This window comes from Ranitomeya imitator, chromosome 1, assembly GCF_032444005.1.
Source record: "Ranitomeya imitator isolate aRanImi1 chromosome 1, aRanImi1.pri, whole genome shotgun sequence".
In the NCBI taxonomy this organism is placed as follows: Eukaryota; Metazoa; Chordata; class Amphibia; order Anura; family Dendrobatidae; genus Ranitomeya; species Ranitomeya imitator.
The window spans coordinates 608,801,049-608,821,214 of NC_091282.1; positions in this window are offsets into that span (position 1 = coordinate 608,801,049).

Sequence of the window (20,166 nt, forward strand, 5' to 3'; positions counted from 1 at the left end):
ATAGTAAATTCCTGGCGAAATGGCAGGGCCCATTTGAGGTCCGAGAAAGAGTTGGTGAAGTGAACTATAAAGTGTACCAGCCGGGTAAGAGAAAACCGGAACAGATTTATCATGTGAATCTGATAAAATCCTGGAAAGACCGCTCTGCCCTAACGGCGGATCTGCCCCGTCCGGTTTGTTCACCTACTGTACCAGAGGTGCAGGTTGCTGAGACTCTCTCAGAACGACAAAAATCTGAGGTTAAGCAATTTTTGTTACAGAACCGACAGTTTTTCTCCGAAAAACCTGGCCGGACGAAGTTGGGGAAACATGAGATTGTCACAGAGCCTGGCGTCACTGTTCATGTGAAGCCCTACCAGATTCCGGAAGCCCGCCGTGAAGCCGTCTCCCGGGAAGTGATGGCAATGTTGGACTTAGGAGTCATTGAGGAGTCACACAGCGCCTGGTCCAGTCCAATTGTGTTGATACCTAAACCGGATGGCTCCATCCGGTTTTGTAATGACTTTAGGAAACTGAATGCAGTTTCTAAATTTGATGCGTACCCTATGCCCCGGGTCGATGAGTTGATCGACCGGCTTGTTAAAGTCCGATACATTACGACCCTGGATTTAACAAAGGGGTACTGGCAGATTCCTCTAGCCGAGGCGGCCAGAGAGAAGACGGCATTTGCTACACCGGAAGGTCTGTTCCAGTATGTCTATATGCCGTTTGGACTTCACGGAGCTCCCGCAACGTTCCAGAGATTGATGGATCGAGTCTTGAGGCCTCACAGACAGTACGCTTCTGCCTACCTGGATGACATCGTAATTTACAGCATGGACTGGGAAACTCATCTCCAGAAGGTACAAGCCGTGATTGATGACCTGCGAGATGCAGGTTTAACGGCAAACCCCAAGAAATGCCACATCGGGCTTGAAGAAGCCCGATACTTGGGCTACGTGATTGGCCGAGGAGTGGTTAAACCCCAGATCGACAAAATACAGGCAATTCAGGGCTGGCCACAACCAGTGAACAAGAAACAAGTGCAGGCTTTCCTGGGGATTGCCGGCTATTATCGCCGGTTCATACCCAATTTTGCAGCCATGGCTACTCCCTTGACGGATCTTACCAAGGGGAAGGGTTCCGTCATGGTAAAATGGACCTCAGCTGCTGAAGAGGCCTTCCACAGCCTGAAACGGGCTTTGTGCTCTCAGCCCGTACTAGTGACTCCTGATTTCAGCAGCGAGTTTGTGGTACAAACTGATGCCTCTGATACTGGTGTCGGAGCTGTACTTTCCCAGGTGAGGGACGGAGTCGAACACCCGGTCCTCTATCTCAGTCGGAAACTGAATGTACATGAGCAGAGGTATGCCGTGGTTGAAAAAGAGTGCCTAGCCATTAAATGGGCTCTCGACTCCCTCAAGTATTACCTGGCTGGTAGGAAGTTTAGGCTGGTCACAGACCATGCCCCTCTCAAGTGGATGCACCTCCACAAGGACCGTAATAGTCGGGTAACCAGGTGGTTCCTTGCCCTGCAGGCTTACTCTTTTACGGTGGAGCACCGACCTGGGGTGCAGATGGGGAACGCCGATGCCCTATCCCGAGTGCACTGTTTCAAAAGTGTTCTTGCTCGACCGGAGTGGTCTGAGCAAGGGGGGGGGGATATGTAAGACTCATGCTGGTGTGGTAGATGGAGGCAGGTATATCTCGCCCAGGTGTTTGTCCTATGTGAATTAGGCCACTCAGTATCTTCAGGGTGCTAATGGGTAAATGATTGCAGGAATAAAAGATGACCAGCTGGGTGGTTCCAGTGTCTGCCTGGGGCACACAGATTGCCTGCCTGTGTGAGACAAACGTGAGTGAAGAGCTCTGCTCAAGATCTGTATGATGTTAGCTGGGTGGGAGAAGCCCCCAGTTGTTGAGATAGCAACGTATTTGTTTAGTTAGTGCCGGACAGGCTAGGGTTTATTTTTATGTTTTGTTTTTTGTGTTGCTTTCACGTTAATAAATCTGACCTGAGGTCAGCCTGCTCAGAAACCTGCTGTACGCCTCAGATTCAATGCACAAACCACGTGTCCTTTGACCCCAGCAAAGGCGATCCCAGAGTGTTTTGTCACAGTACGAAATCACAAAATCGAAGCGGGCAAAAAATAACGACCAACGGGCCTGTCTAGGATTCAAGCGCTTGGCAGACTCGAGATAAGTAAGGTTCTTATGATCAGTCAATACCACCACGCGATGCTTAGCTCCTTCAAGCCAATGACGCCACTCCTCAAATGCCCACTTCATGGCCAGCAACTCTCGGTTGCCCACATCATAATTACGCTCAGCAGCCGAAAACTTCCTGGAAAAGAAAGCACATGGTTTCAACACTGAGCAACCAGAACCTCTCTGTGACAAAACCGCCCCTGCTCCAATCTCAGAAGCATCAACCTCGACCTGGAACGGAAGAGAAACATCTGGTTGACACAACACAGGGGCAGAACAAAAACGACGCTTCAACTCCTGAAAAGCTTCCACAGCAGCAGAAGACCAATTAACCAAATCAGCACCCTTCTTGGTCAAATCGGTCAATGGTTTGGCAATGCTAGAAAAATTACAGATGAAGCAACGATAAAAATTAGCAAAGCCCAGGAATTTTTGCAGACTTTTCAGAGATGTCGGCTGAGTCCAATCCTGGATGGCTTGGACCTTAACCGGATCCATCTCGATAGTAGAAGGGGAAAAGATGACCCCAAAAATGAAACTTTCTGCACACCGAAGAGACACTTTGATCCCTTCACAAACAAAGAATTAGCATGCAGGACCTGAAAAACCATTCTGACCTGCTTCACATGAGACTCCCAATCATCTGAGAAGATCAAAATGTCATCCAAGTAAACAATCAGGAATTTATCCAGATACTCACGGAAGATGTCATGCATAAAGGACTGAAACACAGATGGAGCATTGGCAAGTCCGAACGGCATCACTAGATACTCAAAATGACCCTCGGGCGTATTAAATGCAGTTTTCCATTCATCTCCTTGCCTGATTCTCACCAGATTATACGCACCACGAAGATCTATCTTAGTGAACCAACTAGCCCCCTTAATCCGAGCAAACAAGTCAGATAACAATGGCAAGGGATACTGAAATTTAACAGTGATCTTATTAAGAAGGCGGTAATCAATACACGGTCTCAGCGAACCATCCTTCTTGGCTACAAAAAAGAACCCTGCTCCCAGTGGTGATGACGATGGGCGAATATGTCCCTTCTCGAGGGATTCCTTCACATAACTGCGCATAGCGGCGTGTTCAGGCACGGATAAATTAAATAATCGACCTTTAGGGAATTTACTACCAGGAATCAAATTGATGGCACAATCACAATCCCTATGCGGAGGTAGGGCATCGGACTTGGGTTCTTCAAATACCTCCTGATAATCAGACAAGAACTCTGGGACCTCAGAAGGAGTGGATGACGAAATAGACAAAAATGGAACATCACCATGTACCCCCTGACAACCCCAGCTGGATACCGACATAGAGTTCCAATCCAATACTGGATTATGGGTTTGCAGCCATGGCAACCCCAACACTACCACATCATGCAGATTATGTAGCACCAGAAAGCGAATAACTTCCTGATGTGCAGGAGCCATGCACATGGTCAGCTGGGTCCAGTACTGAGGTTTATTCTTGGCCAAAGGTGTAGCATCAATTCCTCTCAACGTAATAGGACACCGCAAAGGCTCCAAGAAAAACCCACAACGTTTAGTATAATCCAAATCCATCAGATTCAGGGCAGCGCCTGAATCCACAAATGCCATGACAGAATACGATGACAAAGAGCATATCAAGGTAATGGACAGAAGGAATTTGGATTGTACAGTACCAATGACGGCAGACCTATCGAACCGCTTAGTGCGCTTAGGACAACCAGAAATAGCATGAGTGGAATCACCACAGTAGAAACACAGCCCATTCAGACGTCTGTATTCTTGCCGTTCAACTCTGGTCATAGTCCTATCGCACTGCATAGGCTCAGGTTTAATCTCAGACAATACCGCCAAATGGTGCACAGATTTACGCTCGCGCAAGCGTCGACCGATCTGAATGGCCAAAGACATAGACTCATTCAAACCAGCAGGCATAGGAAAACCCACCATGACATCCTTAAGAGCCTCAGAGAGACCCTTTCTGAACAAAGCTGCCAGCGCAGATTCATTCCACAGAGTGAGTACTGACCACTTCCTAAATTTCTGACAATATACTTCTATATCATCCTGACCGTGGCACAAAGCCAGCAAATTTTTCTCAGCCTGATCCACTGAATTAGGCTCATCGTACAGTAATCCGAGCGCCAGGAAAAACGCATTGACATCACTCAATGCAGGATCTCCTGGCGCAAGAGAAAATGCCCAGTCCTGAGGGTCGCCGCGCAAAAAAGAAATAATAATCAAAACCTGTTGCACAGGATTACCAGAAGAATGAGGTTTCAAGGCCAGAAATAGCTTACAATTATTTTTGAAATTAAGAAACTTAGTTCTATCACCAAAAAACAAATCAGGAATAGGAATTCTTGGTTCTAACATAGATTTCTGATCAATAGTATCTTGAATCCTTTGTACATTTGTAATGAGATTATCCATTGAAGAGCACAGACCCTGAATATCCATGTCCACACCTGTGTCCTGAAACACCCAAATGTCTAGGGGAAAAAAAAAAGACAACACAGAGCTGAGAAAAAAAAATGATGTCAGAACTTCTTTTTTCCCTCTATTGAGAATCATTAGTTAGGCTCCTTGTACTGTTATGAAGGCAATCTAGTAACACAGTGTGCCAGCAGTCAGAGCACATGCAGTGATCTGACAATAACCCAAAAACAATAGAACGAGCTCTGAGACGTGGAATCTCTGTAGACCGCAATACCTGAACCTATCCTAAACACAACTAAAGGCAGCTGTGGATTGCGCCTGACACTACCTATGCAACTCGGCACAGCCTGAGGAACTGACTAGCCTGAAGATAGAAATACAAGCCTGACTTGCCTCAGAGAAATACCCCAAAGGAAAAGGCAGCCCCCCACATATAATGACTGTTAGCAAGATGAAAAGACAAAACGTAGGGATGAAATAGATTCAGCAAAGTGAGGCCCGATATTCTAGATAGAGCGAGGATAGCAAAGAGAACTTTGCAGTCTACAAAAAACCCTAAAGCAAAAAACCACGCAAAGGGGGCAAAAAGACCCACCGTGCCGAACTAACGGCACGGCGGTACACCCTTTGCGTCTCAGAGCTTCCAGCAAAACGAATAGACAAGCTGGACAGAAAAAATAGCAACAAAAACAAAGAAGCACTTATCTAAGCAGAGCAGCAGGCCACAGGAAAGATCCAGAAGCTCAGATCCAACACTGGAACCAGGTGGGGTTAAATAACAAAGCAGCCAACGAGCTCACCAGAACACCTGAGGGAGGAAGCTCAGAAGCTGCAGTACCACTTGTGACCACAGGAGTGAATTCAGCCACAGAATTCACAACAGAAATCCTCTCGTCTGGTGCAAAACAGACTAAGGAAGGTCTAACCATTGCAGAGCTGAATTGGGAGGATGCTGAGGAACCGTGTGACATGGTCCTACCCTGGTATGTGCTGTGTGACAGGAAGGAAAGTGCAGGGAAAGAAGAGATGTGTAATGTGAATCCTGTTGTAAATGCTGTGAAGAATCTGGATGTGCTGCGTAAAGGAAATAGTAAAGTTGTTTATTTGAAAGTTGAACAACAGGACTGTGTCAAACTTTATTACACTGACTGAGAACCTACAGTGAAACAGAGATGACCCTGATGGCGCAGAAAATGGAGCCACAGGTACATGTAGGATGCTAGCAGGTGCATAGGATGCAGTGACACACAGGAGGCAGAGCAAGGGTTAACAGGTATTTTTATGTAACACAATAGTAAAAGTAACAACAGTGTAATTTATCAGTCACTGGGCCTTGGTGGAAGGTGGCTGGAAGATCCCTCGGTGACGCCGCAGGTGGCGCAAGATATCTCCGATCCGCTCCCACAGAAAGGCGATGCGCTGTCTCCTTGCGGTGATGAGTCCTCCAGGTACTTCGGCACGTGGTCTCCTGGTATGGGCATGAGATGCTGTAGAGGTGTAGGTCTGCAGAACAGCAGATGAAGCAAACAGTTCAGTAGACAAGGCTGCAGAAGAAGTACACAGTCCAGCGGTCACAGCCTCAGGAGCAGGCTCAGTAGTTCTCAGTGGGCACCACAGGGATATGGCTGAGCGGTGCCTCATCGGTGATCAGCGTAACGATCCTATGAACTCTATACCGGCCACTGTACAGTGCAGAGGTCTCTCTGAGCTGGGTGTCATCAGTAGGGATGGACTTACTAACCGGGTATGATGGCACAGATAGCTGGCGTGGGTAAGCGGAGAGGGAGTCAACCGTCTCTGTGCTCACACATTGGTTCCTCGCCGAAAAAGCCCCGTCTTCCCGTGCACACAGCTATTTAAGTCGGACTCGCCCCCACCATTCAGGTGTCCTGACCTGCTCCGGTCAGAAATCTCTTCCCCCTGGAATAATGGTGACAGTCCCGACAGTTCCAGCCCAGAGACTACACCAAGCCTGCCACTAATTATATTAACCCTTTAGTACCCGCAGTGCAAAACAGCTACATGTAACAGAGCCATAGATAGAATTTCTTTATAGAATTTTATTCATAAATTGATTGATGGCATTGGATTTGCCTTTTATATTATATGCGTCAAAAATCATGGTGTATTACATTGCATGCGCTAACAATTATGGTGTATTTTTCCATCCTTACAAAATTATGACATCAAATGCAATTCCATACATATGGGATATTTTTTGCTGCTATGTATTCTATATTGTGAAACAAGTATGTATTGTCCATATTGTCTTTTCATCCAGCCAAAGCATTTGTTTTAATGTGTATGTATATTTACTTTCTTGTGTTTTCACTTTGTTTAGCAATTATGTTAATTAAACAGTGTACCGGTGTGCTCACCGGATCTTAGTATAAAAATGCAAGACAAGCTACACACTAGATATCATGATTAAGAGTGCTTGGTCACCAGAAACGCGTTGATATTGCTATTTATCCTTTGTAATTGCTGATGTTTTTATCCTCCACTGAATATATTTTCAAGTGAATAAAGAAAGAAGTTTTTTTCACTACCTCATTGAGCTGGATTCCTCATTTCCTCTTTTATTTCACATCCACATAAACAAAATCTTCAGGAACTTGACAACAGCATGAAGACAGTCTGTACATATTCAGCTTTATCATAGTACCTCACTGATCCCGATCAGCATAGCACACGGTTTTCAGACCGTTACCCGTTGGCAACCTACACGGGTTCCTGGACACCTCTTGGCCTCAGAGTTGCCCCAGACACAATGTCTCTCTCTTTCTTTCACTCTGACCCCGGTCAGTACAACACGGATCTCCATCCATTACACAGTCTGTTCTGTGGAGGTCCAGAGCCCCCGCCATGTGCTCTTCAGGGAGACAGTACTCCCAACACATGGGCTCTACTGGACCTTACAGCACAGACCATTCAGGTCCACACTCAGAGCCCCTGTGACCAGTCCTCAGTCACATTACATGGTTGCAACCACTCCCCTAGATGGAAGTGTGTGTGGCTAGTTTGACCCTCCCTCTCTCAGAACTAGCCCTGCCAGCCTCCCTAGCTAAACAATACACTTCACATGTAGGTCTCAGGTCATCCAGGTCATTACAGGTCTCAGAACATCCTTTCTTCAGGCTGACAGTGCAGAGTGTCTTCCTCTGCGACACACATACCGGCCATTCACCCTAATGACGGACTTTGACTCATCACCACACTTATAACTGCGATTGCCATGCATTCCTATGGCCTCCATACGCCTCCATGCGCACTCTGGGAAGCCCATACAGTGCCCCCTACCTATAACATAGGTCACTATACTACAGGGCGTATACATTGTCTCAGGGGCCTCGGGCTCCTCTTCTACCAGGACAGGGTTTTTAGAAAGGCAGGGTCGAAGCATATTTCGGTAAAGAGTTCGAGTAGGAGCATCCTCATTTCCTTCAGGCTGAACTTCGTATACAGGTCTCTCAAGACTAACTCTTCTCTTCACCCAATACGCGTCTATCTCCCAACGATTTTACAGCTTGTCCAGTGGACGCTTCTCTCTCACTAAGACACGGTCTCCAACTTGAAACTCTGTTGCTCTGGATGAGGTCTTCTCTGCATATTCTAATTCTTGTAACTTAATCTGGACCAACCAATGTAAGGTTTGCAGGCGCTGTCGATGTTCCCAAACCCAGGAGGACACCCCCGTCCGTTGGTAGTTCTCTTCTGGATCCAATGCCAACTCAGAGACTCCCTTTCCATCTCGGCCAAACAGAAGGAAGTAAGGCGCATATCCTGTGGTTCGATATACTCTATTATTATATATCCACACCAGTTCAGAAACATTTTCAGGCCCCCGGGCCTTTCGATCTTCTTCTAAAGTTCTCAGCATTTGAATTAGCTTGCGGTTAAACTGTTCACAGGCACCATTACCTTGAGGGTGGTATGGTGTCTTGCAGGACATGTCGATCCGGTACATGCGATGTAGCTCATCCATTACTCATCCCAAAAACAGGCTCCATGATCAGTGAATCCTCTTCAGACATCCATAGAGATGTATGAAGTTTTCGTAGATTTCGTACTCAGTGGACTCTGCGGTCTGATACCGAGTAGGAGTCACCACGGCAAACTTTGTAAAGTGATCCACCATCACCAGGCAATGCTCATAGCCCTTATGGGCTGGGCCAATGTTCAGATAGTCTAACATCAAGGGTTCTAGGGGAGCGGAGGTTACAATGAATTGTATGGGAGCCCTCTGCTTCTATGGCTTAGCCAGTTCACGTTTGGCACATTCTACAGGCCTCTTCTACTTTTGTCTTCAACTGGAGGTGTTAGGGAAATTTGGTTTGGATAAATCTATCCCTGTGTGTGCTGCGGCCGTTCCCAATTAAACTGAGTATTTTGAGAGCTCGTCACGAATGGACTGTACACCATTGTGACAATAGCATTCCACCAATACTGATGATTTATTATAACACATGGATTTATAATTGCATATAGAAAGGAGGTGGTTAGGGGTGGTTAGTTAATTACCATATTGTCTAGCTCCTCTGTTATTGGTTATCTAAATATATATATATATATATGGAATATTGTGATTAATGCACATATGAATGCTGATTAAGCAACTAAAATGTAGCTGTCACATTTATCCTATTCAGCAGGATTCTTAGACATTAGTTCCAGACATCTGGCCTAAGTTCCGGTTTTTGGGTGTCTGGAAAGTACCGAGGAACCATCTGGCCTAGATCATGTGGTCAAGTTGAGCAATTGATTATAAACTAGCTGAGTATATAGATATATTTGCGTTTATATGAGTATATATGATTATAAAGGAGTATACATGCAAGTGAGATCTACATGATATATATATTTCCATCACAATCCCCCCTTAAATATCACTTGCCCTAATCCTAGCCTCCTGTACCAAAGTGCTGCAACTCTTTTACGCTGCTGGTGAGCTGACGCATGCCTAGCGCATACACCCCCCTTTATACAGACTTTTCGCAAATGGGCGGTCAGGAGATCTGTCCCTGTAACGGGGTCTACCAAGCTGGGGTACCTCTTTCAGTACCACCCCGTGTTTCAGGAGGTCCACTCTGCTTTGGCTGGAGTCTGAATGAAGGACGCTGGCTGGAATTGCTTGGTTACACGGGCGCATATAAAAGATCACTGCTTCTCCACGTATTTCCAGTCTGACAACACTTTACTCACAGGACACAGAATATATCACACAGATACAGAGTGCAGGCCAATAGAAAAGCGGCAGGCCAGACATACATTACAATAGCCGCACGTGGCCGCAGTCTGCTGAAATTTTCTGTGGGAATTGCAAAGGTGGGGATCGGACAAAAGGGGAATATCGTGTCCCCTCTGCCCAGGGGCGCAGCCTGTGGGCTGATGCATTAGTGACATGCATCTCACATGGAACCTATTATACATACATATAACTGCACAACATATTCTGGGTGCTGAGTGGTTCCGTAACACGTAGCACGGCTCCCCTATTTCCAGCGACGCAATCTGATCCTTAACGGATCGGTTTGGTGATGACCAAAGTTTATGAGGTTGGTACAAGTTCCATTTGTCGACTTAGTCCATCGGCGTTACCGTTTTGTTTGCTCGGTCTGTAGTGGATGGTGAAATCCAAAGGTTGTAGGGCTAAACTCCACCGCAGCAATCTGACGTTGTCTCCGGAGACCCAATTAAGCCAGACTAGGGGATTAGGGTCCGTTAGGAGGAAAAAATGTCGTCCATACAAATATGGTTGCAACTTTTTGAGTGCCCATACTACCGCCAGGCACTCCTTCTCGATGGCCGCATAGCTTACTTCACGGGGCAGTAGTTTACGACTCAGGTAAGCTACCGGGTGTTCTTGGCCGTCCGGCCCGACTTGGCTCAGTACTGCCCCCAATCCAAACATAGAAGCATCTGTGTGAACAAGGAAACGTTTAGTTGGATCGGGTGCGGCCAATAGAGGGGTATTGGTGAGGGCGTTCTTTAGTTGGCGGAAGGCTTCCTCACACTCTGGGGTCCAGGTTACCTGGCGGGGTTGGTTCTTACCGGTCAGATCAGTGAGGGGCTTGGCTATGCTGCTGTAATCGGGAACGAATTTCCTGTAATACCCCGCTGTCCCTAGAAATGCCATGACCTGGGTTTTAGTGCGTGGGGTGGGCCATTTGGCTATGGCCTCAATCTTGGCTGGTTCTGGTCGCTGTTTCCCACTTCCCACCCAATGCCCTAAATACTGAACCTCTGCTTTGCCCACGTGACACTTGTTTGGGTTCAGGGTGATTCCGGCCTTGTGGATCCTGTCCAATACTGTCTCTAGGTGATTTAGATGCTCTTCCCATGTCGCACTATAGATGGTGATGTCGTCCAGGTAGGTACAAGCATAGTCCTTGAGACCATCCAGAAGCCGGTCAGTCAGCCTCTGGAAGGTTGCCGGGGCATTCTTCATCCCAAATGGCATAACTCGAAACTGGAATAATCCGAACGGGGTGACAAATGCCGACTTGGGAATAGCGTCAGGACTAAGGGGAATCTGCCAGTAGCCTTTGCATAGATCGATGGTGGTCAAATACTTTGCCCCCGCCAGCCGCTCTAACAACTCATCCACACGCGACATGGGATATGCATCTGTCACTGTTTTCTCATTGAGCTTACGATAGTCTACACAAAACCGTGTAGTCCCATCCTTCTTGGGCACTAACACTACGGGGGATGCCCAGGGACTATCTGACTCATCAATGACCCCTAAACGCAACATCTCTTGTATCTCTTGTCGCATCCCCTCTCGTACAGACTCAGGGATGCGGAAGGGGTTTTGTCGCAGGGGGGTCTGATCCTGGGTCTCAACTTTGTGTTGTACCAGGCGAGTGTACCCTGGTCTCCCCAAAAACATCGACTGTCGCTGCCTCAACAACTCCTCCGCCTGCTGTCTCTCCCGGGGGCCTAGGTCTTCACCCAAGTGTACCTGGTCCCATGTTTTAGACTGAGTCCTTTCCCCTAAGACATCCGGCAAGGGAAGTCCGGCTAAATCCTCTGCTTCAGGTGCACAGATGGCCACTACCTCTTCAGGGCGCTCCAGGTAAGGCTTCAGCATATTCACGTGGAACATGCGGATAACCCTGGGGTCGTCACAATTGGCGACATTATAGGTTGTGTCGGCTATTTTCCCCACTACCTGGTAGGGCCCCTGCCATGCAGCTTGGAACTTGTTCTGCCTAGCGGGCTCTAACACCAGGACCTTCTGCCCTATTTCCAAGGTGCGCTCTCTGGCCCTCCAATCGTACCATACGCGCTGGCGCCGCTGGGCCACCTGCATGTTCCCACGTACAGCCTGGGTCAGCTCCTGTTGGAGGTCCAGCACATAGGGCACAATAGGTACCCCTTCTATGAGGCCCTCCCCTTCCCAGTGTTCTAGCACTAAGTCTAGGGGTCCCCTTACCCATCTCCCATATACCATCTCGAATGGGGAGAACCCCATGGATTCTTGGGGCACCTCCCGATAGGCAAACAGGAGGTGTGGCAAGAATATCTCCCAGTCCCTGTAGGTCCTGGTAAAAGTCCCAATGAGTTGTTTTAACGTCCCGTTAAAGCGTTCACACAACCCATTGGTTTGCAGGTGGTACGGGGCGCTTCTAATGGACTTTACGCCCCACAGCTTCCACAGTTTGTTGGTCACCTCTGCTGTAAACTGGGTACCCTGGTCCGAGATAATCTCCCGGGGAAATCCAACCCGTGAGAAAACCTGGAGCAGGGCGGCCGCCACCGTCTCCGCCAGTATGTTAGGTAAGGCTGGTTTCACATTTGCGGTTGTGTCCGCAGCGTTTCTACCGCATATATCCGCATACGTTGTGTATTCCTATATTTAACATTAGGGACGCATGCGTTTTTAATTGTTCGTGTTTTGCTGCGTTTGACGTCGCATGTGTCGTTTCGTCGTTTGCGGCTTCGCGCGGAAATGCGACATGTAGTAATTTTTAGAGGCGTCAATTTGCCGCCTGAAAACACATGTGGTCGATTGCGCAAGGTTTGCGACAAAAAAACGCATTGCTATCTATATGAACGCATGCGTTCACAAGCACATGCGTTTGGTTGCGTTCGTGAATGCATGCGTTTCACAAGAGAAAAACATGTCTAGACACTGATAAGTCACCCCCCACATAGTAGTTGATAAAGGGAGGTAGTGGACATTTGCAGGTCACTACTCAGCAGACACTGAAGCAGACTACATCTTGGAGGAAAACAAGACACTGAACAATGTGAGTATATCCTAGCCAGAGGCTTTATTTTCTATTTTCTGTCTCTACATGTCCTAATTTCTTGCATTTCTTTCTTTCTACATGCATCAGAATGTCTTCATCTTCTTCTCATGAGGAGTTACTTCCTTGGCCGTCGGAAGTCGAGCATGTCAGTGAGGTGAGTACTTGCCTCGTCAGATTGGTAAGTATTCACTGTCACACCCATACATGGGACAATTTTTGTTTTTCATTTTTTTAGAGCTCTTCTTCATCTGTGGCAGAGACTGGGCAGGAGCAGCGGAGTCAAGGTCGGGTTGAAAGACGGCAGCGGGTACGTATACAAGGCTGACAGTTTTATGTATCCTCAGTTTAATATTCTTGAATCTTCCTTTCTTTCTATTCGTATTTCTTTACTTTTTTCTTCTGGAATCCTTTTGTATGTTGACTTCTCTATTCATGCCATTTCTCAGCACCTTTTTTCTTTCTTTTGCTTATGTTAATTGACCAAACTTTAATGACTTTATTTAATTTTTAGGTTCCACAATGGGAGGATGATCTAATTGAGAGTGACCTCCTCATCTCCCTGGTCCCGGAGCGAGTCCCGTTGTGGGACACCCGGGATCCACTGCACTCAAACAACGTCACGATGCGGCGCCTATGGAATGAGGTGGCCAAAGAGATGTGGGATGGCTGGGACAACGCCCCGGCTCTGGTCCGAAGTGCATTTGGTAAGTATTGCACTGCAGTGTGAAGCAGCAGAGACCTTGGCCGTGCTCACTCGACTGTGTGTGATGAAAGAAACTCTCTGGAGTTTCTGTCATCACACACAGTTGTGTGAGCATGGCCAAAAGTCATTTTTCTGACCAAAATGGTTTTTTTTAACAGTGTTCAAAGTCAAAACATGTTGGCGTTCGATGAAGGACCGCTTCAACAAGGACCTGGGTCAAGAGAGCCGTGTTCCCAGTGGTTCAGGAACAAGGATCCGAAGATATAAATACCATAGTGTTCTGGCATTTATAAGACCGGTCCTTGCCCAGAGAACGTAAGTATTTATCACGTGCATTAGGTTGTATTGTATTGCCATAATCTGTATTTTTATAATCCATAGGATTTTTTTTGTCTGGTTATTTTTTGGTATTAATTTTGTTTTTACTTTTTTCACAGCACATGGACCCCTACTGTTGGCCCAGGTTCTGGAGCGGTCCTTCATCCGACAGCCACGGACCCGTCCCAGCCATCCAGCAGCGAAGCAGCAAGTGGGCCTTCCACATTAACTGGAGACCAGGGAGCTGGTCCATCAGGTCTTCCCCTTTCGCAGTCCTCTTCCACTGCCCCCTTTTTTTTGGGCTCCTCCCGGCAGGGGCAGAGGGCTTTGGACAGGTCACTCATGCCCAAGTTTTTGCACTTGAGCTCGGTTTTACACGAAGCAATCAAGGCTTTGGGTGACCGAATGGATGTTTCACATAGCCTCTTGAATGCACGTATACAGGAGGTCACCAAAAGCGTTGACCAAGTGAAAGCTGACCTCCAGAGGCCAGCACATCATTTTTTTAACCAAATTGAGCAGGGCATGTCGGGACACCTTAATCCTGATCTCCAGCTGAGTGTCATGCAGGCCTGCAATGCTGCTTACATGCAGGCTATGCAGCAGAGACGGTATTTCCAGCAGACAGTGTCGGCATATCCACCTGTGCCACTGTCACGATTAACCTCAATGCCGACTTCTGCTGCATACCACTGCATGGCCACCTCAATTCCTTCCACAGCCGGACACCACTACTGCGCCACCACCATGCCGAGTGCAGTTGGACATCCCACCGCCACCAACATAACAACCGCTGCTCCTGCTTGAACCTCCTCCACTAACACCACGATGCAGCAGGACCCTGGCATGGCCTTCCGTACCGCCACCACCACAATGCAGCAGGACCCTGGCATGGCCTTCCGTACCGCCACCACCACGATACAGAAGGACCCTGGCATGGCCTTCCGTACCGCCACCACCACGATGCAGCAGGACCCTGGCATGGCCTTCCATACCGCCACCACCACGATGCAGCAGGACCCTGGCATGGCCTTCTGTACCGCCACCACCACAATGCAGCTGGACTCTGGCATGGCTGCACGCTCTACGAGCACTATGGACGCTGGCATGGCTGCACGCTCTACGAGCACTATGGACTCTGGCATGGCTTCACGCTCTACGAGCACTATGAACTCTGACACGGTGCAGCCGGACCCTGACAGGTCACCCACCACCACGCCATGCCATATGAGCCCACCAAGACCTCCCAGAACCCGGCAAAACAAAAAAAAATCCCTCCCAAAAAAACAGAGGACTCTTAGCATTCCTCCCCCTTCACCTTCCAATGTGTCTGTAATGTTAGGTTTGTCTCACCCTTCCAGTGCGTCTCAAGCCTCTCATGTGTCAAGCCCCATCCCCGAACTACCAGACCCCACTAGTTTCATTGCCCCTTCTCCTGTCACCTCTGCGTCGTCCATGGTTAGCCAGGCCTGAGTGCTTAATACCCCCCCCGTTTACATCACTCTACCCCAAGCCGGCGCAGTTAAATAAATTTTTTTGGTTGTTAAAAAATAAATACAATTTGATTTGCCCCAATTATGTTTGGTTTATTGTGTCTATCACCGCCGGCAACGCACACTGTGCGCCAAATAAGAAACTTCGTCACACACTTAATTTTTGGGCCACATCATATCTCCAGTAGTTATAAAAAAAAGACTGCAGCTTTGTGTGTCTTTAGTATAAAGATATGAGGTGGGCCAAAAAATAATAGATGTATCATCTCCATAAACTCTTCTTTCTGCTTAGTCTGAAGTGTTGCAGTCTGAAGAGAAAATGGCGGAAATAGAATGCAGAACTCTACTGAACAGGTCAGGTGTCAAAAAACTCATTAGTTAGGACACCTGACCTGGTGAGTAGAGAACTGCCTTGTATAACCTCCATTTTCTCTTCTGTGTACATAATCTATTACAAACAAATTGAAGGGACGATGGTGGTCACACACGGCATATCTATGCTCACCTGCACAGGTGTTAGAAATAGTGAATTCATGAGGCTGTTATATGTGCATCATGAATTCATTATTTCTGACACCTGACTTGATGAGTATAGATCTCTTTAATGTGACAGTGATTGTCTCTTCAGTCTGTGTCCAATGGATACTGCAGAACAGAATCAGGACGCAATGACGTCACCAAGCTTAAAGCAACAGGGCTGCCGTCACACTAGCAGTATGTGGTCAGTGTTTTATATCAGTATTTGTAAGCCAAAACAAGGAGTGGAACAATTAGAGGTAAATTATGATAGGTGCCGGTTGCCAGAAATCTGTAAGAAAAAGAAACCCCCCAAAAATTACAAACTATTCTATTTATGGTGTGGTTACGCTAAAGAAAGAAAGGAACATACCCAAAACATACATGTCAGAAAACACAACATTTGGACTGTCATTGGTTTAGATTTGGAACGTACCTTAATGTAACCAGCAGACGTTCCTCTGGTGGAATCGCTCTACGGAGCTGGGTGTCCTTTCTCCGTATGGCTCCTTGGACACGAGCAAGCAAATCCCAGAACGAGTCTTGCGACATCCTTGTATATTCATGGAATTTCTCCGGGTTGGCATTAAGCTCGCCAAACACCGTGTGATAGGCTCCACGGCTCTCATGTAGTTTGATAATGGGGTGTCTCCAAAAACGCCTATGTTGTCTCCTTCTCCATCTTTCGCGATTTCTGTCTTGCTCCCAAGCAAAAGCACAGGCAAGAAACAGCTTGATGCTTAAATCCAGATTGAAATAAAAGCTCTTGATGCGAAGATCCATCATGACACAGGATACAGGAGCAAAATCTGAAGATTACAGCTGTTCAGGGGTCTATATAAAGAAATACCATAATACACGCCCTCTGTAGTCCCATTGGCGGTGTCTGGTTATCTTGATTTTTCTCTTGTGAAATTTCTCATCATGCACACCAAAAATGCAAACGCAGAAAAAACACATATAAACGCGTACAAACGCGGTGTTTTTTAAACCGCATGCGTTACCACATGCGTCTAAAAATCGCCGCATTTGTACGCGTTTATATGCGTTTTTTCCACCACTTGGGGATGCGGATTAAACGCTGCGGTTTTAAATGCAAATGTGAAACTAGCCTTACCTGTACACTGACACTACGTAAATAGTAAGAAACTAAAAAATGATAGTGTTGGCCCCCTTAAAAATAGTCTGGGTGAAATGGTGGATGAGGATGAGGAAAAAGCCAATATGCTAAATGACTTTTTTCATCAGTATTTACAAAAGAAAATCCCATGGCAGACAATATGATCAGTGATAACAAAAATTCCACATTAAGTGTCACCTGCTTAACCCAGCAGAAAGTACGGCGGCATCTAAAAATCACTAAAATTGACAAATCTCTGGGCCTGGATGGGATACACCCCCGAGTACTGTCGGAATTAAGTACAGTCAGTGATAGACCATTATTTTTAATCTTCAAAGAGTCCATAATAGCAGGGTCTGTACCACAGGACTGGCATATAGCAAATGTGGTGCCAATATTCAAAAAGGGGACAAAAACTGAACTCGGTAATTATAGGCCAGTAAGCTTAACCTATACTGTGGGTAAAATCCTGGAGGGCATTCTAAGGGATGCTATGCTGGAGTATCTGAAGAGGAATAACCTCATGACCCAGTATCAGCAGGGGTTTACTAGGGACCGTTCATGTCAGACTAATTTGATCAGTTTCTATGAAGAGGTAAGTTCCGGATTGGACCAAGGGAACCCAGTGGATGTAGTGTATATGGACTTTTCAAAAGCTTTTGATACGGTGCGGCACAAAAGGTTGATACATAAAATGAGAATAATGGGGATAGGGGAAAATATGTGTAAGTGGGTTGAGAGCTGGCTCAGGGATAGGAAACAAAGGGTGGTTATTAATGGAGCACACTCGGACTGGGTCGCGGTTAGCAGTGGGGTACCACAGGGGTCAGTATTGGGCCCTCTTCTTTTTAACATATTTTTTAATGACCTTGTAGGGGGCATTCAGAGTAGAATTTCAATATTTGCAGATGACACTAAACTCGGCAGGGTAATCAATACAGGGGAGGACAAGTTTATATCACAGGATGATTTATGTAAACTAGAAGCTTGGGCTGATAAATGGCAAATGAGCTTTAATGGGGATAAATGTAAGGTCATGCACTTGGGTAGAAGTAATAAGATGTATAATTATGTGCTTAATTCTAAAACTCTGGGCAAAACCGTCAATGAAAAAGACCTGGGTGTATGGGTGGATGACAAACTCATATTCAGTGGCCAGTGTCAGGCAGCTGCTACTAAGGCAAATAAAATAATGGGATGCATTAAAAGAGGCATAGATGCTCATGAGGAGAACATAATTTTACCTCTATACAAGTCAGTAGTTCAACCACACTTAGAATACTGTGCACAGTTCTGGTCTCCGGTGTATAAGAAAGACATAGCTGAACTAGAGCGGGTGCAGAGAAGAGTGACCAAGGTTATTAGAGGACTGGGGGGTCTGCAATACCAAGATAGGTTATTACACTTGGGGCTATTTAGTTTGGAAAAACGAAGACTAAGGGGTGATCTTATTTTAATGTATAAATATGAGGGGACAGTACAAAGACCTTTCTGATGATCTTTTTAATCATAGACCTAAAACAGGGACAAGGGGGCATCCTCTGCATTTGGGGAAAAAAGGTTTAAGCATAATAACAAACGCGGATTCCTTACTGTAAGAGCAGTGAAACTATGGAACTCTCTGCCGTATGATGTTGTAATGAGTGATTCGTTACTTAAATTTAAGAGGGGACTGGATACCTTTCTGGAAAAGTATAATGTTACAGGGTATATATACAGTACTAGATTCCTTGATAGGGTGTTGATCCAGGGAACTAGTCTGATTGCCGTATGTGGAGTCGGAAAGGAATTTTTCCCCCCAATGTGGAGCTTACTCTTTGCCACATGGGTTTTTTTTTTGCCTTCCTCTGGATCAACATGTTAGGACATGTTAGGTTAGGCTATAGGTTGAACTAGATGAACTTAAAGTCTTCCTTCAACCTTAATAACTATGTAACTATGTAACAATATACAGAGCTCCTGTGTAAAATGTCACTCATGATCATTATTATCTGTTCAATGACACTATATACAGAGCTCCTGTGTATAATATCATTGGTGGTAATAAGAGTGTTGTTAGTTATTGTGGTTTCACAGTTATAGTGGTATATATGCAGGAGCCACCTGTGTCTTACAGTCAATTCTCCATTATAACTGGCTAATGGCTTACAGATATTTGCATACAGCCGTAGGGTGGGCCCTTAGGTTCAATTCCCCCGGTGGGCCCCAGACACCCCAGTCCAACCCTGCCGATACAGTCACTACCAGATCCACAATAACAAAAGGAACTAGATGTCACCACCAATCATCTATACATACACCTCCGAATTCAACACATGGAATATATATGTATATATGTAACAAGGTGGCTCAGGACGGTAGTCCCAGCCAAGCCAACTAAGCCACAGTCAGTATACACCTCGGCACCTTGTACATGAAATAGACAGGACTGATACAATCCTCAGACACGACTTGCAGTACAACAGGGAACAAAGTTTAATAACAAGGAACAAAGTTGAAGAAATGCAGTACCACACTGGCTTCCTGCCCTCTCCCTAGAAATGTCCATGGCCTACTCAAAACAGCCACGGCAGATGGTAGAAGCAGTAGTCCATACACCGGAATCTGGATGCTTGAAGTCCCTTCGGTGGGGCCCTTACCAAGTCCTGGGGCCCGTGTTGCAGTCCTTAACTCCTGGGCAACAGATTCTTCCCTCCTCAGTGTCTGGCAATGCCCATAGTCCTATCCTTGCATCCAGGTACGGACTGGGACTGAAATTCAGCCCTGGCATTTGAAATTGCACATGCCCATGCTGTCCCCGTTCCCAAGCACCAGATGGGATATATTACTAACATTATCCTGGATGGAGGAAAGCCAGATTTACTACAAGACCAATATATCTAATGATACCTGTGGCCTGCTGGGGTGAGTGATGGAGTAAGCATCTTTGTGCTTCGCCGCAACTCTTAACAGTATGGGTATCTTGAGAACACTGATTCTGTTAACAACGTAGCAGAAAAGGCAGCCCACAACCAGACAGGCCCTTCTGGCATTTGCCAGAATTGCCAAATGGCCAGTCCGGCCCTGCTTGCATCTGGGGAAACAGATTCTTCCCCTCCTGTGGTGTGGCAATGCCCCGGCTGTACTGAGCATCTGCCCT